The sequence below is a fragment of the Rutidosis leptorrhynchoides genome, chromosome 6 (assembly GCF_046630445.1).
Source record: "Rutidosis leptorrhynchoides isolate AG116_Rl617_1_P2 chromosome 6, CSIRO_AGI_Rlap_v1, whole genome shotgun sequence".
NCBI classification, from domain to species: domain Eukaryota; kingdom Viridiplantae; phylum Streptophyta; class Magnoliopsida; order Asterales; family Asteraceae; genus Rutidosis; species Rutidosis leptorrhynchoides.
In genome coordinates this window covers 183912911-183939595 of record NC_092338.1, presented here as the reverse complement: position 1 = coordinate 183939595, position 26685 = coordinate 183912911, and positions in this window count along the sequence as shown.

The window sequence follows — 26685 nt, the reverse complement described above, 5'->3', positions numbered from 1 at the left end:
AAGTAAGACTACAAATACAATGAAAATATCCAAAAATCTTTGAACAAAAGTTTTACGTTTCACCTAAACATAGTATAGCTGAGGTCGAACTTCTGCAAGAAAGCCCATTAATACCTTTCACCTAAGACATCACAACATGACACCTTTAACAAAAAGCCATTACATGTCAGTTTTACCACATATCTTGCAATAATAAAAAAGTAAAAGAAAAAGAAATAAGTCAAACATGAATACATGACAGTTTAAATCTAACAAAGAAAGTAATAACCAATTAAATTACTTACCGCCATCGCATTAGCTCGCATAATCTGATCGTGACCTGGTCGGTTGAATACATGATATTGTCTTCTTTATCATCACCCTGCAAGCTGAGAATGGTCTTCTTTATCATAACAAAAGGAAAAAAATCAACACACTTGTACCTAAATGAAGATAATGCACTATTAAACAAATATTACTAATAATCTAGATCAAAAAATGTAAATAGGAATCGTTTAGGGTTGATTTCAGATGTCATCACTTATCAATAATATATTAAAAAATAAGAACATATACTACCTGATGTCTATTAAAGATGCTACTATGTTATCTTCTATCAGGTGGTTCATTAAACGATATTAACGTTGCTTCTTAGGTTCCCATATCTTTTCATTTTGAGCTAAAATTAGTAGCAACGGAAAAAAATTTATTAATGGAAAAAATTATATTGCGACATTTCAAATGAACTATGAAGGACACCATGTCAATTAAAAGCGAAAGGATAAGTTATTCTAATAAATCAAAATTACCTTGGAAAGTGCACGTAACACACATGATCCTTGTGGAAACGTGATTTTATCAAACTTTAAAATTCGTTCCCACCATAATAACTTTAGGAAAATGGTACTACACAAAAACAAAAATGAGTAATATGAAAAAGTGGTGAAGATTCAACCTTTTGGTGATCCCCATTAGTTTGTTGTTGGATGTTTCGTTAAACTCTCATTTATTTGATGCCTTACTCGATTCATCATTTTTGTAGAAAAAACATATGAAGTTAACTTCAACTTTCATTGATATGTTGAACTGAACTTTTAAACATAGAAGTTGAAGAAGGGCTATTGCCAATTCAAAGTTCCTATAGAGAACAATTTATGAAGTATAAACGATTAAATGTCATGATTGATTCACCTCGTTGACTACAATATAGGATTTAACATACTATCTTCTTTCAACAAACAGCTTATGAACATCAAAACTTGAACCAAATCTATTGAATTTAGGCTCCCTTGTAATCCAATTCATGAAGGTTTACTAAAATCTTTAATAATAAACAAACAAATACACAAACACGTTCCATAAAAGAACAAAACGGAATAGAGATCATACCTTCATAGCAGATATCATATGAACCTGATAAACTATAACACCACACACACTATCATTTAGCAGGTACAACTAAGCTATAATAATCCTTATTATGCAAATTAATTAACTAATAAACAGCCATAACTTTTTTTAAGAACACATTAAGCCCAAAACTAATACAACAACTGTAACATCCCGCCTTATCGTGAACACAATATTGTTCGCTTTGCCCGTAGGCGCACGGCTTTTTCTTGGTGACCACACGAGGTTTTCTCAGGAAGTCACCCATCCTAGTACTACTCCCGCTCGAGCACGGTTAAATACAGAGTTCTCATGAGATCTGTTGTGCTTGTAGCCCCAAAATGCGTTGTGTCTGGTAAGGATGAGAGTTACCTTATAAGAGACTCAAACTTTCTTGCACAAATCGATGTGGGACGGGGTATTACAAACTCCCCCACTTAGAATCCTGACGTCCTCATCAGGCCGAAACAAATCGAGGATCTATACCTAAGGAGATGCACGAGCCAAGTTCCCGTCACACCCCGAGAGGCTAGTGCTCTGATACCATGTATAACATTCTGCCTTACCACGACCACAATATTGTCCGCTTAACCCGTAGACGAACGAATTTTTCTTGGTGACCACACGAGGTTTTCCCAGGAGGTCACCCATCCTAGTACTACTCCCGCTCGAGCGCGCTAAACTACAGAGTTCTCATGAGATCTGCTGTTCTTGTAGCTCCCAAAACGTGTTGTGTCTGGTAATGATGAGAGTTACTTTATAAGGAACTCAAACTTTCTTACACAAATCGATGTGGGACGGGGTATTACAACAACTAACTACCCCAATACATCAATTCAACCCTTAACTCTAAATTTGCAGTATAAAGATGAAAAACCAAAAATGCAAAATTTTATACAAATAAATAAAACTAACAGAGGACTACACCCAACGAACCATCCGCAAGAATTATGTAAAATTAATGAGCATAAATAGATGACTAAAACCTTTTAACATCGTTATTACCTATTATCTGTAACACCGTACTTTTTACATACACATTTTTTTAAATACTCACAGCAGAAGACTTATTCATTTACATATCATATATTATATATAGAAATATATGATTACACAAAACATTGGTGTTACGTTTATTACTACAAACCATTCAAATATATTGTTTATTACAAAAACATCAGAGTGACACTGTGTCAAACATCTGCAGTTGTCCGGCAAAACCACCAAAAGCGGTTAATACACACCTGCAGGGAAAAACACTGTGGAGGAATTAGCATAACGCTAAGTGAATGGCAATATCTAGGTAGACATCACTACAAGCATCAAGTACAGCTTAAAGGCACTGGTCACTAGATCACTAAAAGCCATAAACACAAGAGGACCGGCAACCCGTAGCTGATCAAGACAGAATCCACCGATACTCCAGTATTGAATCACTGGTATAGTCTTCCAGGCGTGACACACTTGTCGTTCACACTATACCATCAATCAGTAATTTGTGGACCCAACATTATTACCCGACACCAAGGTAAATAGGGTTGAACTCTTACGTCGGGAACACCATCGACGTTACGTCAAAATACACCCTCGACGTTAGCACTGGGTGCGCACATAATCACATATAGTCACTGCACTGGTCACAGACTTCTAAATAGTCTAATCATAAGCATGTCACAAATCACTATACTTGTCACTGTATAATCACATCCATAAAGATAATCCCACTCACTTGGAAGCACAAGTACTCAGTTGTCTTATATCACTGAGCCTTCACCTTTCCGTTTATCACCTGAGAATATAAATTCTCTAGTTAGTACACTTTTCAATCAAATTACACATTAGAATAAATATCACAGCAATACAGTAAATGGGTCAGAATTGCACTTGACCCAAACATACAAACATTGTCACTCGCACAGATGAGTTATCACTCGTGCGTCTGACTATGCTCACTCGTACGGGTGAGTAACCTCACTCGCACGACTGACCAATCACTTATACTAGTGATTATCAAACCCACTCACATGATTTAGTGTCTCACTCATGCGAATGGACACTTCACTCGTACGAGTGAGTGCCTCAAACGCACGGTTGAGCAAGTACAGCAGCACACCTACAATTAGAGCTTTTAACACCTAACCTAAGGTTTGATTTAGTGTTTTAAAACCTTATCATTAGAAATTAGACCTCAAGATGATTCCAACAATAGTTTATTTGTCAAAAACGGAGTTACGGTTTGAAAGTTACACCCTTATCAATTTTACCAAAAGCTGGCCATTACTCAACCGCGTGGTTGAGCCCTCAGCCGTACGGTTGAGCCCTCAACTACATGGTTGAGGCCTCAAAAGTGTGCTCAACTGCGTGGTTGAGCTGTCACTCATGTGGGTGCTGAAAAACACCACCAGCTCGCTGTTTTTGAGTTTCTTACACCCAACACTCGATTTCTGCTTGTTTTGATCAATCCAAAGGCTCAAAAACACTATATAACACATATATAATCTATTTCTAACCTCAATTAAGCATAACAAACACATTTAAATCAATAATCAAACATAAAAAGCTTACTTTAATAAAACCCACTTACAACCCAATTCAATTCACCAAAATCTGAGATTGTTACCTTGACTTGATCCTTGAAAACACTTGAATTTGATGCACGAAATCACTAGCTTTGAATTACACTTTTTGATTTTAGGATTTAAAGAGCAAAGGGTGGTTTAGGAGTTATGTGTTTCTAAAAGAAGAAAAAATGAAATGAGTTGAACATATATGCAATATGGGTTTCTTCATTGTGAGGAAACCCTATTCTGTATAACATTGCCAATTATCTGAAATCCAAAATCTTTAATAACTTATTCATTCTAAGTCCAATTCACAAAAGGAAATATGTTTAGTGACCCTTGTCACAAAACTCACATTATCCCATAGACAATAATTATAAAACACATAATTATTAAAATCACTATAATGCAACCTAGACTAGACTCACTAATGCGCCCTACGGTTAGACACACTAATGCATCCTAGTTCCCTATAGCCAAAGCTCTGATACCATATGTAACACCCCGTCAAAATCCATTAACGGAATGTTAACTCTGGTCCCAGTGTTTGGCTTGACTTCTACGTAACGGCAAAGTTTTACAGCGGAAGCAATTAATACCTGCGAATAAAACACCCAAAAAGGGTCAACAATAATGTTGAGTGAATCTACAGGTTTTAGTTAAACAATAAAGTATGTTTAATAAATGATTCTCAGGAAACATTTTATTAGTGAAAAACCTCCAAGGTTTAATATTTAAAAGTTTGCAGACCACGTTTGTCAAGTTTGAGTCTGTTGTGAGCCTCAATGTCAAATTCAGTTATGTATGACATAAAAAAAAAATACTTTGTTTCTCTTGTTTGCAACACAGTTTAAAAGACCAATCACGACGTATGAGACCACAATGGTTTCATGTTTAAAGTTTGTAGACAACACTGTGTCCGGTTTCAAATGTTGTAGACACTATCATGTCAAATTTCAAATATTCGTAGGCAATGTCATGTCAAGTTTTTATCTCTCTTGTTTGTAAACCACAGTTACAAATATCGTAATATAGTATCTGAAAAGCATTATTCAGAAAAATAGTTTAAGTTCCTTGACCACGAGATTTTACAAGTACAACTCCAAGTTGCGAAACGTTTACATAATCCATGAACACCTGAATACTAGCATTGACCAAGTATAGAAACCACTATACTTCCTTTACCCCATAAAATGTTATACACTTGTTCGAGTGTATTTAATGTTCAAAGTAAATGCGCCGCGGTTAATATTGTTTGGGCGAGGTTGTCAACCTAACGGATTCGTCCATCTAAATTGTGCTTACACCGAAGGTATTAAAAGTATTCAAGCTAGGGGCTTTGTGAACAAAACTCAATATGTATAATAAGTACTCGTGTCAAACCAAAAAGCATTTGTAAAATGTATAAGTAACAGCGTGTATTCTCATCCCAAAAACAGTAAGAAAAAGTGGGACTGTAGACTCACCTTTGATTAGCTCTTGATTGTAACGTAGACAAATAACTTGTACGGATTAAAGCCGAGTAATGCAACCTAAGTATACGTATTTAGGTTGGTCAACAAATATTTCCTAAACAAGTGTGGTTTCATAGAATAAGTTGTCTTATTTCTTGACTCGACGCGTTTCAAAGTAAAAGCCAACATATAGTCAACTAGTTCATGCAAGTCAAACAAAGTCAACCAAAGTCAAACTTGGTCAAAGTAGTCAACTAAAGTCAACATCAGTAGGTACATGTCAAATGTTGGGTCAACATGTCAAACCTAAGTCAAACAACTCGTTTTGGTTCATCAATGGTCAATTTCACAATCACAGTTTATCGTTATGCATACCGTTTATGTACATGCAGCAGACTTCGTCTAATAACACATAGCACAAAATTCAAGTAAACATGGCAAGATCCAGATCATAATAGGACTCAAAATCAATTCCAAAAAGTCTGGCCAGGGTCTCATAAATATTTAAAAGTCAAGAATCAGAAGGGGTACATTTATGGTTTGCCAAGTCAATTTCTGACCGCGCACTGATTTTGTTTTGGCTATAACCGGAGCTAGGGGCATGCAATTGATACAAAGTAAGTGTCCATGGTTCAAGGACAAGTCAAACTAACACATATCAAAAGATGAGCAATTTTTGTTTAGCCAATTTATACAGTTTATTCAAACAAGTTGGAAATTCAGTTTTCAACTCAATTCAGAAGTTACCCAATCTATGACACTAGTGTGCCCAATGCATAAAGTTTCAGAGAATGTGATCAACTAAACATATATCACATATCATGCAAAGAGTCATGTTCCAGAAGCATTCATGCTAAATCACAAACCACAATCCACAGAGTGCAAAAAAGAGAACAAGTTGTTGTTTCAATCCTAGTTTAGCTAGTCATTTACGCATGCAATTAACAGGAGTTCTATATACAATTAGGCCATGATATCTACATGAAAAGTGAAATACTTTTTGTATAGATTACAGATACGTAAAGCCCTCATCACATAAATCAACACATTTTATCATACAAGCCTGTTTTCATGCAAGTGCTGGAAAAATCAACATTTTCACTAAATTAAGCATATCACAAGTTATACTCAAGCAAATACCATGATATCCTAGTGTAAACTGAGTATTTTTAAGTTATCTATCCAATGGTACCAAAATCACAAACCAATTCGTGGTCTATCAAATCCATATTTTCTGATCAAGCAACAAAACACAACGTTAATTTCAAATGGACATAACTTGATCATCCGGAAACGAAATCAAGCGAATCCAAAGCCTAAAATCAATAGTTTTTCATGAGGATTCTGATTAACACGTAATATCATGCGATTGAAAAATTAAAATTACTGTACACACAATAAAAAAATTCGGTTTTCAACATAAACAATCAAAACGGACAATTTATCGCATCTAGCAATCATCAAACATCAAGACTTGAGCAATAGACAACCTAAATCATGAAACCTTAATAAAAATCTGATTTTTAAGATTAGGGTTTATGAAATTATACCTTTGATCACGAAAAGAATTATACCAATGCGTAGAGCACGAAGGGAATTGCAACTTTGATGTTCAAGGTTTTATCAAAGAGTGAAAATTGAAGGTTAGGGTATGGTGATGTTGATCGATGGTTCAAGGAGGGAGGAAGAGGATCGACTTATGCAGTTTATTTGTGAGGGTTTTATTAGTTTAGGTTTAACACAAGTATTTATATTAACCCTAGTATTACAATTTAGCACATAAGCCCCTTAGGTTGCAAAATTTAAAAAAATAAAAGGGGTACACATGGGGAGTCGGCCAACATGGCCCAATGGCGTATTCCCGGGCTCTCGTTTTACAAAAGCGTTTTGTCGTGGTCCGTTTCAAGTGCCGTTTAGATGTACCGAAGGCCCGGAACGCTAAACCGATCGTTAAAACGCAACCAAACGTTTAATTTACTAAAAACTCAATAAATTAAATATTTTTAAAAAGTTAATAATTATTAAAATAATTATTAAAATAAATCCGAGCGTTTCGTTGCTTGAAAGGCAGTTATCAAAACCGTATCGTTTTTATCGTATTTCCTTATCTGAAATATATATTTAAATTAATACTATCCCATATTAATTATCGTAACCCTCCAAGGACCAAGTATGTATTTATTACACATAAACACATAAACGTTAAGTAATCGCCGTTAAATAAACTAACATAAAGTTAACGGAAGTAACTGAAAAAGCAGGGTTGTTACATTACCCACCTGTTATTGAAAATTTCATCCCGAAATTTTAGTGAACGTCCGCTGAAGTAGTTTCCTCCGAAAACAGTTGCGGGTATTTCATTCTCATTTGGTCTTCACGCTCCAACGTGAACTCAGGTCCTCTTCTCGCGTTCCACCGAACTTTAACGATAGGGATTCTGCTTTGTTTCAACTGTTTGACCTCTCGGCCCAAGACTTCGACAGGTTTTCTCAATGAAATGAAGTTTGTCATCGATACGCAGTTCCTCTAAAGGAATAATAAAATTTTCATCGGCTAAGCATTTCTTCAGGTTGGATTGTGAAAAGTGTCGTGTATACCACTGAGTGATTGTGGTAGTTTCAATCTGTAAGTCACTGGTCCAACCCTTTCAGTTATCTCGAACGGTCCAACATATCTATGACTCAATTTACCTCATTTCCTAAACCGTATAACACCCTTCCAAGGTGATACTTTAAGCATGACTTTATCGCCAACTTGGAATTCTAAATCCTTTCGCCTAACATCGGTGTAACTCTTTTGACGACATCAAGCTGTTCTCAATCGTTCCTGAATCTGTAGGACTTTCTCAGTTGTCTCTTGAATAATCTCATGACCAGTCAACTGACTATCCCCCAATTCACTCCAACACACGGGAGATCTACACTTCCTTCTGTACAACGCTTCGAAAGGTGCAGGTTTAATGCTCGCATGGTAGCTGTTATTGTATGAGAACTCGGCTAGTGGTAGGTACTTATCCCACCCGTTTCCGAAATCAATGACACATGCTTGCAACATGTCCTCTAAAGTTTGTATGGTACGTTCGCTTTGTCTATCAGTCTGGGGATGATATGTTGTACTCATATCTAAACGAGTCCCCATTACTTGCTGTAGTGACTGCCAAAATCTGGAACAGAATCTGCTGTCACGATCGGATATAATGGATGTAGGTACTGCGTGTCTAGAAATGACTTCTTTAATGTAGACTTGAGCCAACTTCTCCATTTTATCAGTTTCTCATATCAGTAAGAAGTGTGAAGACTTAGTGAGATGATCCACGATAACCCAAATAGTATCGTAACCTCCCACCGTTTTCGGCAGTTTCGTGATGAAGTCCATGGAAATACCTTCCCATTTCCACTGGGGAATCTCTGGTTGAGTTAATAACCCTGATGGCTTCTGATGTTCAGCCTTGACCTTAGTGAAAGTCAAACACTTTCCGACATAGGTAGCAATATCAGCTTTCAAATTTGGCCACCAATAAAACGCCTTCAAATCTTGTTACATTTTATCTGATCCCGGATGAATTGATTACCTTGACATGTGTGCTTCATCTAACACTAGTTCTCTCAATCCACCAAACTTTGGTACCCAGATTTGATTAGCAAAATATCGTGTTCCATCCTCTTTTATGTCGAATTCTTATCCATTCCTTTGATAAATTCAACATCAACGTTCTCTTGTTTCACAGCCTCCTGTTGTGCATTACGAATTCGTGCTGTAAGGTTCGTACGTACAAGTATGTTAAGAGATTTAACCCTGAGAGGTTTCTCTCTCTCTTTTCTACTCAAAGCATCCGCCACAACATTAGCTTTGCCAGGATGGTATTGAAGTTCACAGTTATAATCGTTAAGTAGTTCTATCCTACGTCGTTGTCTCATGTTGAACTGTTTCTGATCGAATATGTACTGTAGACACTTATGGTCACTGAAGATAGTAAACTTAGTTCCGTACAGGTAGTATCTCCACATTTTAAGTGTAAAGACTACAGCTCCTAGTTCAAGGTCGTGCGTAGTGTAGTTCTGCTCGTGAATATTTAACTGACACGATCCATAAGAAATAACCTTATTTCGTTGCATAAGCACGTAACCCATAACTTGACGTGAGGTATCACAATAAACAACAAAATCTTCACTTCCCTCGGGTAGAGACAGTATCGGTGCAGTCGTTAACTTCTCCTTCAACAACTGAAATGCAGTTTCTTACGGTTCTGACCACTCATACTTCTTGCCTTTATGAGTCAACGCGGTTAATGGTCGGGCAATCTTGGAAAATCCTTCAATGAATTTCCTGCAGTAACCAGCTAGACTCAAAAATTTCCGGATCTGAGTTGGTGTCTTCGAGGTTTCCCAATTCTTAACGGTTTCAATCTTTGTTGGATCGACCTGTATTCCATTGGCCCCTACAACATGACAAAGAAACTGTACCTCTGGTAACCAAAAGTCGCACTTAGAGAATTTTGCATACAATTGCTCGTTTCTAAGCGTAGTCAGTATCGAACGTAAGTGTTGCTCGTGCTCTTCTTTACTCTTGGAATACACCAATATATCATCGATAAACACAATGACGAATTTATCGAGGTATGGCTTACACACACGGTTCATGAGGTCCATGAACACTGCCGATGCGTTCGTCAAACCAAACGGCATCACTGTAAACTCATAATGCGCATAACGTGTTCTAAATGCCGTCTTAGGGAAATTAGCTTCTTTGACTCTCAATTGATGATATCCGGATCTCAAATCGTTCTTCGAGTAACAACTAGATCCTTGTAGTTGATCAAATAAGTCATCAATCCTCGGTAGTGGATACCGATTCTCGATTGTCAACTTGTTCAATTCTCTGTAGTCAATACACAATCTCATCCACCCATCCTTCTTTTTAACAAATAAGACCGGAGCTCAACTATGAACTCCTCGGTCATAAAGTCCACCTGGTTGCGCCAGACACGAATCAAAGCATTACAACCTCGATGTTCTTCACCATGGGGCGTTCTTATTTAATGTTAGCACCTTGCTCCTCAGCTTGGCATTCATAGCCAACAACCCTTATAGCTCTTGGGGTAAGGTCTAAACGGTGCACGTGCCACTGAGGCTGCTCCTGAAACTAGATCAATCTGAAATTCATCTCTCGGTGAGGTGGAAGACTAGGTACTCCTCCGGAAGGTTCTTAAGGAAAAGTTTCTAGGGGTCAGGACACTCCGAGTCCCTTAAATGTTGATTCAATTTTACTCACATGTGCCAGAATTGCGAGACATTCTCATCTCAGGTACTTCTGGACCTTCGAGTAATTAGTGTAACATGACGGTGTACTGATCTCCTTTCCGTACACCATTATTATCAGAAAAAGGAATTCGAATAGCCTTCTGGTCGGGGCTGCCTCGATTGTATCGTCAGGTAACCAGTTTGTTTCAACCACGAGGTTAAAACTTCCCAGTTTAATAGTTCTATAGAGTACACGTTGTCTAAGGATGGTACGGGATTATGAACGTTGTGACTAAATTCTCTAGCGTTAAAGCTTCTTTCAGCATGGGTGTTAATAGTATAAAAACAGTATGATTGATGAGTAAGAATAACTCGTGACGAACTTCCTGGAGAACAAAAATGAATAAGGTGTAATGGCAACTCAAATACAATATGATATTTAATCAAAAAGGGTTGATGCAAACTTCCAAATGTATATGTCTTGCGGGAAACAGATGAAGTGTAGTTCGCGTCGATGTGTTCAAAGTTGGTTGGTAATATTTGTGGGTATAATGAAAATGATTGCCGCTTGAGAAAAGTACGTTGGAACAGAATGAGGAGGGATATGGTAATAAGTAGTAGTCAATAGTAGCAAGTGAGTGGTGGTAGTGATAAGTTGTGGTAAGTAGTGATAGATTGTGATGAGCAGTGGTGATAGTAGTGACGATTAAGTTATTAGATAGCATGCTCGCATCACAAGAATATACACATGTATATTTATGCACCCAATAATACATACTAGTTATCATTCAGTAAAATCGTATTGGGAATCAAAATCGTGAGACGCGGGTGGCTGAACAATAGGTAAGTTGGAAATCAAGTAGACAATACTACTACATATTGTGCGGGCTGTTATCAAGAATTCCTTCTCTAAAGATGTATCAGAAATGAGTTGTGGTGCACAGTAGCGAGTAGTAAGGCATGGAGGTGCTAGTAGTGACGAGTAGTACTTAGTAGTGATAAGTAGTATCGGGTAGCATTAGGTAGTAACTAGTATTGACAAGTAGTGAGAAGTAGTGATCAGTTGTGACTAGTAGTAAGGGGCGGCGTTGAGTAGTAGTTAGCAGCGATAGGTGGTAAGGAGTAGTGGTATGGGATAACGAGTATGTCCAAGTAGTGTCTTTGTAGTGCCGAGTAGTGATCGGTGGTGGCGGACAGTGTCGAAGAGTGACGAGTTGTGTCATAATTACAAGTTACTTATAAGTTATAACAACGATTAATTTGCACGGTGTAAGTTTCTACTCACATTTGAGACTATACGGTTTGTGTTCTAAACGTTGTTTATCCAAGTATCCTACTTGACTCGCTCCCAATTCCTTATTTTTCGATGTCGGAACTTTTATATGAGTTACCGTAATGTAATCCCGGTCATTACATTACGCTATCTCACATATCCATTCAACATTACTCCATAAGTTCAAGATAGCGTAGTCATCTTAATTCAATAAAGTGTCGCGTCGCATGCACGTATGCGATTCGTGATATAGTATTTAGTCCAAGTCCATATCATATGGGTATAAGGTGTATATGTATGTGATGTAATGTGTAGCCCTACATGTAGCATAGTGTCACATACAGTGTAGGTATGGTGCATAAAAGTCATCCAAGACACACGGCTATAGACTAGACTCACTAATGCGCCCTACAGTTAGACACACTAATGCATCCTAGTTCCCTATAGCCAAAGCTCTGATACCATATGTAACACCCCGTCAAAATCCATTAACGAAATGTTAACTCTGGTCCCAGTGCTTGGCTTGACTTCTACGTAACAGCAAAGTTTTACAGCGGAAGCAATTAATACCTGAGAATAAAACACGCAAAAAGGGTCAACAATAATGTTGAGTGAATCTACAGATTTTAGTTAAACAATAACGTATGTTTAATAAATGATTCTCAGGAAATGTTTTATTAGTGAAAAACCTACAAGGTTTAATATTTAAAAGTTTATAGACCACGTTTGTCAAGTTTGAGTCTGTTGTGAGCCTCAATGTCAAATTCAGTTATGTATGACATAAAAAAAAATACTTTGTTTCTCTAGTTTGCAACACAGTTTAAAAGACCAATCACGACGTATGAGACCACAATGGTTTCATGTTTAAAGTTTGTAGACAATACTGTGTCCGGTTTCAAATGTTGTAGACACTATCATGTCAAATTTCAAACATTCGTAGGCAATGTCATGTCAATTTTTTTATCTCTCTTGTTTGTAAACCACAGTTACAAATATCGTAATATAGTATCTGAAAAGCATTATTCAGAAAAATAGTTTAAGTTCCTTGACCACGAGATTTTACAAGTACAACTCCAAGTTGTGAAACGTTTACGTAATCCGTGAGCACCTGAATACTAGCATTGACCAAGTATAGAAACCACTATACGTCCTTTACCCCATAAAATGTTATACATTTGTTCGAGTGTTTTTAATATTCAAAGTAAATGCGCCACGGTTAATATTGTTTGGGCGAGGTTGTCAACCTAACGGATCCGTCCATCTAAATTGTGCTTACACCGAAGGTATTAAAAGTATTCAAGCTAGGGGCTTTGTGAACAAAACTCAATATGTATAATAAGTACTCATGTCAAACCAAAAAGCATTTGTAAAATGTATAAGTAACAGCGTGTATTCTCATCCCAAAAATAGTAAGAAAAAGTGGGACTGTAGACTCACCTTTGATTAGCTCTTGATTGTAACGTAGACAAATAACTTGTACGGATTAAAGCCGAATAATGCAACCTAACTATACGTATTTAGGTTGGTCAATAAATATGCCCTAAACAAGTTTGGTTTCATAGAATAAGTTGTCTTATTTCTCGACTTGACGCGTTTCAAAGTAAAAACCAACATATAGTCAACTAGTTTATGCAAGTCAAACAAAGTCAACCAAAGTCAAACCAAAAGTCAAACTTGGTCAAAGTAGTCAACTAAAGTCAACATCAGTAGGTACATGTCAAATTTTGGTCAACATGTCAAACCTAAGTCAAACAACTCGTTTTGGTTCATCAATGGTCAATTTCACAATCACAGTTTATCGTTATGCATACCGTTTATGTACATGCAACAGACTTCGTCTAATAACACATAGCAAAAAATTCAAGTAAACACGAAAAGCTCCAGATCATAATAGGACTCAAAATAGATTCCAAAAAGTCCGGCCAGGGTCTCATACGATGTTTAAAAGTCAGGAATCGGAAGGGGTACATTTATGGTTTGCCAAGTCAATTTCTGACCGCGCACTAATTTTGTTTTGGCTATAACCGGAGCTAGGGACATGCAATTAATACAAAGTCAGTGTCCATGGTTCAAGGACAAGTCAAAATAACACATATCAAAAGATGAGCAATTTTTGTTTAGCCAATTTATACAGTTTATTCAAACAAGTTGGAAGTTCAGTTTTCAGCTCAATTCAGAAGTTACCCAATCTATGACACTAGTGTGCCCAATTCATAAAGTTTCAGAGAATGTGATCAACTAAAAATATATCACATATCATGCAAAGATTCATATTCCAGAAGCATTCATGCTAAATCACAAACCACAATCCACAGAGTGCAAAATAGAGAACAAGTTGCTGTTTCAATCCTAGTTTAGCTAGTCATTTACGCATGCAATTAACCGGAGTTCTATATACAATTAGGCCATGATATCTACATGAAAAGTGAAATACTTTTTGTATAGATTACAGATATGTAAATCCCTCATCACATAAATCAACACATTTTATCATACAAGCCTATTTTCATGCAAGTGCTGGAAAAATCAACGTTTTCACTAAATTAAGCATATCACAAGTTATACTCAAGCAAATACCATGATATCCTAGTGTAAACTGAGTATTTTTAAGTTATCTATCCAATGGTACCAAAATCACAAACCAATTCATGGTCTATCAAATCCAGATTTTCTGATCAAGCAACAAAACACAATGTTAATTTCAAATGGACATAACTTGATCATCCGGAAACGAAATCAAGCGAATCTGTGACGATCGCTCCAAATCCATATGGACGAACACGTCATTCATTGATTTCATTGCGAGGTATTTGACCTCTATGTGATACGTTTTGTAACATTGCATTCGTTTGAAAAGGTATTTCATAAATGAATATATAAATTCCAGGTTTTTTTACATCTGATGATTCCTACGTATAGACAATCACCATTTAAATGGTTTACAATAATACATCTGTTGACAATACAGTCAAAATAAGATACATGGTAATGGTTTGATGAATGCAAGTTTCTTGTATATAGCATGTATGACTCCAAGCACATAACTTGTATCACGTATGAGCAAACAGCGGAAGACTTCTAGAAACCTGAGAATAAACATGCTTCAAGTGTCAACACAAAGGTTGGTGAGTTCATAGTTTTAATATTACACATAATCCGTATATCAATGTGGATTACAAAAGTTCAGTTGTTTTATTCAAAACGTTTATCATTATGTTTTAAATAAAAGGTGGATCACAAGATTTTAGTTGTTTCATCCGAAACGTTTATCAATCGGTTCTACAAAGTTGAGCACCCTGGTAACTAAACTTTAACGTTTATATAATTTGTACCCTTTGTATAATCATCTTAATAATACACGCAAACCAACGTGTACGTTTCTCAAATAGCATACGTCCGTTAAAAGGCTAGCGCTCTAGCTCGGACGGGGATGTCAAGCCCTATGGATCCATATACTACTACTCGCGCCCACCAGTTCTTATAACTGGCAGTTAACAGTTACCAAAGCTAAGGGATTTTCGGTTCAAACTCAGTGTAGAATTTAGTATGTACTTGTATCCATTGAGTTTAAAATAAAGTGCATGTATTCTCAGCCCAAAAATATATATTGTAAAAGCAATTAAAAAGGGATCAATGAAACTCACACATATAAATATTGTATATCGGTTAATAAAGCATTTGCATGTATTCTCAGCTCAAAAATGTAGAGAGTAAAAGGGATCTTATGAAACTCACACAAAATCAGTTTTAGTATTTGTATCCATTTAGTAAAACAGTTTATAAAACTGCGCATGTATTCTCAGCCCAAAAATATATGTAAAAAGGGATCAAATGAACTCACACATATAAATATTGTATATCGGTTAATAAAGCATTTGCATGTATTCTCAGCTCAAAAATGTAGAGAGTAAAAGGGATCTTATGAAACTCACACAAAATCAGTTTTAGTATTTGTATCCATTTAGTAAAACAGTTTATAAAACTGCGCATGTATTCTCAGCCCAAAAATATATGTAAAAAGGGATCAAATGAACTCACTGTTTAATATTGATATACAATATTGCAGGAAAGCACGTAGACGCATCGGAGATGATAAACACGAGGTTTGATTCACAAAAAAAATACCCCCGAACATTACCCATAACCTCCTTGGCAATAACCCATATTTTCCTTAGCTCTAGCTCGCTCGGAAACTCGTTTTGAAAATTACTTGGACAGTACTCCGTCGTAATATTTTATGTACATTATTATTTTTGTATCGCAAAAATAATAATACTAATAATAAGATTAATAAGATTAATAATAATCTTAATAATAATAATAATAATAATAATAATAATAATAATAATAAATATTATACGGAGTAATATATATTTGTGTATGTGTGTTTGATTTTTCATTCGAGCAAAACACCTGAATTTATAGTACCTGGCCTGGAATCTGGAGTCATGCGACTCGCATGGAAATGGCCTTCTGGCCATGCGACTCGCATGAGGACCAGGGACAGCTCACATTGTTTTGGCTCCTAGCTTGTCGACATAATATAAAATAAATATAAATATATAAATAATTAATATAATTATTTATATATTATATTTTATTCTTTTGCATAGTAGACTAGATATTTTTGGTCCGTTGCGTCGGGCATTTCTTCTTGACTCGGGTCCCGGTTCCGGATTTTCAGACATCCTTGCGTACTATTTTATATCATGTACTTTGCGTTCCGCAACTTGTACTCTTGTCATTTTTAGACGTTCTTCATCAATAATTTGAACCTTTTTAATTGTATCTTAAACTTTCGAGTGTTTTGGTCATTTACTTCTATAAATCATCGTCTCGCTATTTGTTAAAATACATTTTTATAATAGCGTTTTACTGTAGCAATTCACTGTAGCAAAGTCAATTTCACTGTAGCAAATAGTGATTTTCGAAAACACTGTAGCATTTTGAGTAATGTGGCAATTTGAAAACACTGTAACAAATTAGTGTTTAACTGGTTCATCTTAAACGCTTTAGTTAACTTATCTAAATATCAATTGAATCAATAAACGAATGTTACTATCGTTTATTATATATATGTATATATCTTTTTAATATACATAAATCAGTTTTTAAATACACATTGGAAGTTATTTATAAATAAATTTTAATAATAAATATTTCAACTTATCATATACATTCAAATAGATATTTAAACCAATAAGTTTAATGTACGGTATCAAACAATTAATACATTGTTACCTTTTCATGTTATAGTATATATGTATCTATTTACATATAATTGTTCGCGAATCGTCGAAAACAACCGAAGGGTATTTAAATATATAAAAGTAATTCAAAAAAATTTTGAGATTCAGTTTTACAGACTTTGCTTATCGTGTCGGAAATGTTAATCATACAAAGATTAAGTTTAAATTTAGTCAAAATTTTCGGGTCATCACAGAATCCAAAGCCTAAAATCAATAGTTTTTCATGAGGATTCTGATTAACACATAATATCATGCAATTGAAAAATTAAAATTACTGTACACACAATAAACAAATTCGGTTTTCAACATAAACAATCAAAACGGACAATTTATCGCATCTAGCAATCATCAAACATCAAGACTTGAGCAATAGATAACCTAAATCATGAAACCTTAATAAAAATCTGATTTTTAAGATTAAGGTTTATGCAATTATACCTTTGATCATGAAAACAATTATACCAATGCGTAGAGCACAAAGGGAATTGCAACTTTGATGTTCAAGGTTTTATCAAAAAGTGAAAATTGAAGGTTAGGGTATGGTGACGGTGATCGACGGTTCAAGGAGGGAGGAAGAGGATCAACTGGTGCAGTTTATTTGTGAGGGTTTTAATTAGTTTAGGTTTAACACAAGTATTTATATTAACCCTAGTATTACAATTTAGCACATAACCCCTTAGGTTGCAAAATTTAAAAAAATAAAAGGGGTACACATGGGGGAGTCGGCCAACATGGCCCTATTGGGTATTCCTGGGCTCTCGTTTTACAAAAACATTTTGTCGTGGTCCGTTTCAAGTGTCGTTTAGACGTACCGAAGGCCCGTAACGCTAAACCGATCGTTAAAACGCAACCAAACGTTTAATTTATTAAAAACCCAATAAATTAAATGTTTTTGAAAAGTTAATAATTATTAAAATAATTATTAAAATAAACCCGAGCGTTTCGTTGCTCGAAAGGCAGTTATCAAAGCCGTATCATTTTTATCGTATTTCCTTATCTGAAATATATATTTAAATTAATACTATCCCATATTAATTATCGTAACCCTCCAAGGATCAAGTATGTATTTATTACATATAAACACATAAACACATAAACATCAAGTAATCGTCGTTAAATAAACTAACAGAAAGTTAACGGAAGTAACGGAAAAAGCAGGGTTGTTATAGATATGTTCCCATTTCCACTCTGGAATTTCTAGTTGACGCAAAGACCCATACAGTTTCTGGTGTTCTGCTTTCACTTGGGCGCAAATATGATACTTTTCCACGTATTGCGCGATGTCTGCTTTCATAGTTGGCCACCAATATAACACTTTCAGATCACGGTACATTTTTGTACTACCGGGATGCACAGATAATCTCGATTTATGTGCTTCATTCAAGATTAAATCCCTCAATCCTCCAAGTAACGGCACCCAAACTCGTTCACGATATGCCTTTAATCCTCTAGAATCATTCATCAATTCTTCTTTTCTTTTCACCATTAACTCAGATTTCAAATGTTCATCTTGTAATGCTTCAAGTTGAGTTATCTTTAGTCAATCTACTAAATCGGACACAATCTCAATTCGCATAAACTTTACATTGTCAGCGAATTTCTTATGACTTAACGCATCAGCCACCACGTTTGCCTTGCCAGGATGATATCTAATCTCACAGTCGTAATCCTTAATTAGTTCTTGCCACCGTCTCTGGCGCATATTAATCTCTTTCTGCAAAAAGATATACTATAAACTTTTATGATAAATGCATATAACACAATTGAAAGGACCCGTTCATATACGTTATAAACGATTCACAATAGTTGATTTCATCGCAAGGTATTTGACCTCTATATGATACATTTTACAAACATTGCATTCGTTTCTAAAAGACAAACTTTCTTTACAACGAAAGTTGACGGCATGCATACCATTTCATAATACATCCAACTATAATTGACTTAATAATAATCTTGATGAATTTCAACGACTCGAATGCAACGTCTTTCAAAATATTCCATGAATGATCCAAGTAATATCTCTAAAATGAGCAAATGCACAGCGGAAGATTTCTTTAACACCTGAGAATAAACATGCTTTAAAGTGTCAACCAAAAGGTTGGTGAGTTCATAGGTTTAATTTCTATATAATAATCATAATATTTAATAAGCCACAAGATTTCATTTAATTAAATGTGTAGGATCATTACAACTGCAAAAATCATTCATACGATGAATCGCCTGGTAACCGACCTTAACATAGAGCGCTTAAGATATCTGGCATCATACATTCCACTATTCATATGTATGACAAGAACCCTTCGAAGTACTAAAGCATTTCCACTATTTGAAAATGGGGGTGGTTGGTGCCCGTAGATCTACCTTTAGGATTCGAGTCAATTAGTGTTTTTCACTAATTCTTAGGTTACCAAGCATAATAATAATAAGTATAGATATTCGGTATAACAAAACAATCGTAGAATGTAGTTTCATGAACTTGTGCTTATTTTGTAAAACATTTATAAAAGCAGTGCATGTATTCTCAGTCCCAAAAATATATATTGCAAACGCATTTAAAAAGGGAGCAAATGAAACTCACCATACTGTATTTCGTAGTAAAAATACATATAACGTCATTGATCAAGTGCAAGGTTGGCCTCGGATTCACGAACCTAAATTAATTATATATATTTATGTGTTGGTCAATATTTGTCTAACAAATTAGGTCAAGTCATAGTGTATCACAATCCTAAGACTCGAGAATAATATGTAAAGGTCAACAAAAGTTAATTTGACTCAAAATAATTTCCAAAATCTCTACATGATTAATATATAGTTTAAATATTGTCGTTTTATATTTTTAAATATTTTTAAAAGATTTATTAGAGTAAATAATATAATTCATTTATTAATAAATAAAATTTTATATTAAAATTTATATAATAAAATATACTTTTATATATATTAAGTAATAAAATTTATAGAGTTCATTTAATATCATAAAGATAATATGATAGGTATTATTAAAGTAATTTTATTACACGTAGTAAAATATGTTTGTATCACATATTTATTTGATAAAATAATATCTATAATAATAGTAAGTAAAAGTTATATTATTTTGTAATAATAATTATTATTATTCTATTAATAAAAATATCAATATTTATAATTACTAAAAATGACATTTATATAATTACTAAAAATGACATTATGATAAAATGATAATTCTAATTATGATAACTTTAATATTTACGATACTTTTTAATATTAACTTTAAAATAATAATTCTATTTAAAATGATAATAATAATCATATTTTATAATAACAATGACATTTCTATTAAAATGATATTTTTTGTTAAAATGATAGTTTTTAATACTAACGATACTTTTAATAATAATAGTAATGATAAAAATAATAAGAACGATAATTTTATCTAAATCAATATCTTATAATATTTTAATTTCATCATGATACTCATACTCATTATTTCTTAATCGTTTCGTTTAATAGCTTTTAATCGTCTTTTATATCGTGTTCATAATAATGATAATAATAGTAATCAAAATAATTAGGTGTTACTAATATTAGTTTTAATTACAATAATACTAATAATGATAATTACTATGATATTATTAACGATAATACTAATAACTATTTTAATGATAATAATTATTAATAATAATAATAATAATAACAATAACAATAACCATTTTTAAATAATGATATTTATATATTAATAATGATAATAATAATAATAATAATAATAATAATAATAATAATAATAATAATAATAATAATAATTAGATAATAATAATAATAATACTAATTATAACTTTAACGATAATAACGATAGTAATAATAATAAAAATAACAATTTTGTAAAGATAATTCCTTTTATTGATAATGATAATAGTAATAATAATATAAAACTAGAACGATGATAATAACGACGATAATAATAATCATTTTTAATAATAATACAAAAATTCAATTGACTATAACTTCAAATCCGTTCATCGAAACCATTCGATATCTAAATGAAAAGTTCTTAATTTTTCGCTAGCTTTCCAACGACATGCATATCTTATACCTTATCTCAACCGCATACGTAACTAATTCATGATTCAACATATCCTATCTAATGGCAATATTAAAAGTACAAGCATGCATAATCCTATATTCTCGAGCACTAGTCAGGGATACACTATTAATATATAAAAATTAAATTATGAGTACTCACGTATCAATATTGAGATTCAATATTGCAGGAAAAGTACGTAGACGCAACGGAGATGATAAACACTAGTTTGACTTACGAGCAATACTCCCGAACCATACCCATAACCTCCATAACTATAACCCATAATTTCCTTAGCTCTATCCCGCTCGAAAAACAATTTCGAAATTACTCGGACAGCACTCCGTCGTAATATTTTATGTATACTAGTAATATTTTGAAATAATACGGAGTAAATACATATATGTAAAGCGATTGAGAGAGTTTAGAGAAAATATTTTCAAGTTTCTATGAAATAATGAAACCTATTGAATTCTATTTATAATATATTTTTGAATTATTAAAGTGAATTATTAAAGTATGAATTATTAAAGTGAATTATTAAAGTATGAATTATTAAAGTGAATTATTAAAGTTAAAGTAAAGTAAAAATAAAGTAAAGGTAAAGTTTATGTATAGTAAAAGTATAAAACTATGTACATATAACACGCGTATAAATATATATATATATATATTAATTTAAATCGTTATATATACTTAATAAAATAAAATATAAATATCGTTATCTTTATCATACTGGTTAAGTAATGAGTTGTCAAAAGTGGTTCTAGATATTTATAAAAGTTATATACGTTTTAATAATAAAGTTCTTTTTAAACTGAAAACGTTTTTGTATGTTTGAAACTAAATCAAATAAATATGATAATTTTGTTTTCCAAAACTAAATATATTTAAGAATTATTTTGGTTAAAGGTTAAAATAATGGAAATCGTTATATCATAAAACGTTTTAGAAAGTAGAAACATATATATTCATAATAGGTTTCAAGTTTTTAAATTACAGTCTGTTGGTGAAGCATGGGATAAAGTCCAAAGGTTAAATAAACGTATAAAATCATCTTAATGAAAAATGTCGAGTTACTTAACTTGTCGATATCCAACATATAAGTTATTTACACTCCACGTTCTTACTTATAAATGACTTTACCATTTTCTGAATGTTGTCAAAAAGAATAGAATTCTTAAATCACAGTGGACCTCATAACATAGACCCGTAATCATATCACAATGTATCTGATAAATCAGTCATTTGATATTATCATCTAATTCCGTTGATAACTATTAGAATATATTTTGAAACAAATACGTTTATATAAAGTATTATACGCCTAATACTTTGTTAATGTTTTCAAGTTATAACATATACACATATACATATATAATCATGTTCGTTCAATTTAATGGTTCGTGAATCGTTGGAACTTGGTCGAGGTTTAAATGAATGTATGGACACAGTTTAAAATTCTTGAGATTCAACTTAACAAACTTTTCTTATCGTGTCAGAATAATATAAAGATAAAGTTTAAATTTGGTTGGAAATTTTCGGGTTGTCACAACAATGCGTACCATAAAGATAATGCCTCCACAACTTTAACGCAAACACTACTGCAGCCATTTCTAAGTCATGTGCTGGATAATTCTTTTCACTTGGTTTTAACTGTCGAGACGCATACGCAATTACGCGATCTCTTTGCATTAATACACAGCCCAAACCCGATAAAGACGCGTCGCAATACACAACGAAGTCATCGAATCCCTCAGGTAAGGCTAACACTGGTGCTCAACACAACAAACTTTTCAAAGTCTGAAACATAGTCTCCTATTCATTACCCCACTGAAAAGACACATCTTTTCTAGTTAGCTTTGTCAAAGAACTTGCAATCTTTGAAAAAAGTTTAATAAATCGTCGGTAGTAACCGGCCAATCCTAGAAAACTCTTGATTTCTGTCGAATTCTTTGGTGAATTCCAATTCATCACAGCTTCAATTTTAGATGGATCCACTTTTATACCTCTGCACAGATAATATGACCCAAAAATTGAACTTCACGTAACCAGAAATCACACTTGGAAAACTTTGCATACAATTGTTCACGTTTCAAAAGTTTCAACACTTGTCTTAAATGCTCAGCATGCTCGGATTCGGTTTTGGAGTACAATAAGATGTCATCAATGAACAAGATAACAAACTTATCCAAAAATGGTTTACACACCCTATTCATAAGATCCATGAAAATTGCTGGAGCATTGGTTAACCCGAACGGCATCACTAAAAACTCATAATGAGTACGAAATGCAGTCTTAGGAATGTCAGATTCAGCAACACGAACCTGGTGATATCCCGAATGTAGATCTATTTTCGAGAAGAACAGGGCTCCTTGAAGCTGATCAAATAAGTCATCTATTATAGGAAACGGATACTTATTCTTCACTGTTCTTTTATTTAATTCACGATAGTCTATACATATCGGAGCGTACCATCTTTCTTTTTCACGAATAACACTGGTGCACCCCACGGCGAAGAACTCGGGCGAATGAACCCACGGTCCAACAGTTCTTGAATTTGGGGCATCATTTCATGAATTTTTGAAGGAGCTAAGCTATACAGAGCTTTAGCAACTGGCGTAGCCCCTGGCACTAACTCGATCTTATATTCAACTTCCCTGACCGGCAGTAAGCCCCACAATTCATCTGGGAACACTTCTGGATATTCAGACACAACGGGAATATCAGACACTACCTTCTTCTCCTTCTTTACATCGATCACATAGGCTAAGAAAGAATCACATCCCTTGGCCAAAGATTTCTGAGCTTTCATCAACGACAATAATAAACAACGGAACCCGGCACGATCACCACGAGCCACTACCCGTTTCCCACCGGCCACAGGAAAAGAGATAACTTTTCTATCACACTTAATATTGGCCTTATGGTCACTAAGCCAATTCATGCCTAGCACTACATCATAGCTTGGTATAGGCATCACTAGGAAAGTCACAGGGAAAAAACTACCCTCTATGTCAATAGTAATTCCAGACACAAACTTTGTGACTGGAACAGTTCTACCGTCACTCACTTCGACACTTAATGGTTCATTTATTACACTAATAGGCACATTTAACTTAGCACAAAATGTAGTTGACACAAATGAGTGATTTGCTCCACAGTCAAATAGTACCCGAGTCGGCACAGAATTTACTAAGAACGTACCGGTGATTGCACTGTAAGTAGCAGTGGTAGCGTCTACTAACATCTGAAAGGCTCTAGCTTTAGGTGGTGGAGGACTCTTGTGCTTCTGCCCCACAGAGGAAGCAGATGATCCCCCAGCTGACACAACACGTACCCCTGACCCGGACCCTACCTCGGAATAACTCTTTCTTGTAGCTGGACACTCTGAAAATCTGTGACCCTCTTTTTGACAATTCCAACACACATTATTCTTAAATGAACAATCTTGAGGCTCATGTCCTACTATACCACAACTTAAACAACGTTTCGTCAATGTTGTACACTGCCCAGTATGTGAAGACTTACACATTCTACACCATGTCCTCTGACTACTTGACAATGATCCACCCTGGCTAGATTGCCCTTTTGGCTTAAACCGACTGAACTTCTTTAATTATTGGCTAGACTGACTTGTCGCTGGTTTCACTTGTGACACACTTTCTGTTTTCACACTTCTAGTCGCCTTAATATCACTTTCGGTAACCTTCGCCAACATATGGGCTTTTGACAAAGTAGTAGCAAGTCTGATGACTGTACGATACTCGGGTCGCAAAATTTCCACAAACCGTTGCACTCTGGATTGTTCGTCTGGTATCCACTAATGCACGAACCTTAACTTGTCCATAAACTGCTCAAACGCTTCATCGGCAATCATATCTTCAGTCATTGTCATTTGCATGAACTCTTGCTTCAATCTATTGATATCGAATACTGTACAGTATTGCTCTTGTACATTAGCAACAAATTGCTCCCAAGTGACCTTATTGAGTTGCTCTTCTGACAACGGAGCAGTGATTGCATCCCACTAAACCATAGCTCGATTCTTTAACAATCGACCGGCATAAGTCACCTGTAATTCTGGTCACATTGACAGGCTTTCAATGCCCGTTCCACTTCCCTTAACCAGTTCATTGTCACAATCGGATCCTGATGACCCGAATACTCAGAAGGCTTACAATCTAAAAACTTCTCATATTTACACTTCTTCTCCTATACCACTTGCTGAAACACCAGAGTTTGAATTGGATTCATTGTTGCATAGTGATATTGCTGAGGAAATTGATATTGTTTGGAAAATTGATATGGCACTTAAAGTGGAACTTGAGGCTAAGACTGGAACGGTTGAGAAGCACTACCCGATGGTCCATATGTATAATGAGTAGCAGTAAACCCTGGAGGTATCGGTGGATCACTAGCTTCAGACACCACAGTTGAATGCCTGATTTGAGCCTCTAAATCCTTCACTTTTTCTCGAGATTCTTGTAACTGACTTTCTAACTGATGAACATACTCATCTGGATCATTTTCTGGACTATGTTCCACTGATGGCACTCTAAATATTCTGGGTCCAGGAGTCACGGGGGCATCGTTATTTCCTGTCTGTTCAGCCATACCTGTCTACAAACACATCATCTCACAAAAGCTTAGTTGATAACCTGTTAGCACTTATCACTAAGCACAATCACCTAGGCACATATCTCTACATTAACTTATTCCCCATTTGAATGTTTAACACGACACATTCATAAGTTTGGGAGTAGGTCGCGTACACAGTGCACATACTGCCAAACCTACGCTCTGATACCAACTTGTAACACCGTACTTTTTACATAGACATTTTTTTAGATACTCACTGCGGAAGACTTATTCATTTACATATCATATATTATATACAGAAATATATGATTACACAAAACACTGGTGTTACGTTTATTACTACAAATCATTCAAATATATTGTTTATTACAAAAACATCAGAGTGACATTGTGTCAAACATCTGCAGCTATCCGACAAAACCAACCAAAAGCGGTACACCTGCAAGGCAAAACACTGTAGGGGAATTAGCATAACGCTAAGTGAATGACAATATCTAGGTGGACATCACTACAAGCATCAAGAACAGCTTAAAGGCACTGGTCACTAGATCAAGAAAAGCCATAAACACAAGAGGACCGGCAACCCGTAGCTGATCAAGCTAGAATCCACCGATAGCCCCCATTACTGAATCACTGGTATAGTCTTCCAGATGTGATGCACTCGTTGTTCACACTATACCATCAATCAGTAATTTGTGGACCCAACACTATTACCCGACACCAAGGTAAATATGGTTGACCTCTTATGCCAGGAACACCATCGACGTTACGTAGGAATACACCCTCTACCTCACTCACACAACTGACCTATCACTTATACTAGTAATTATCAAACCTACTCACACAATTTAGTGTCACGAGTGGACACTTCA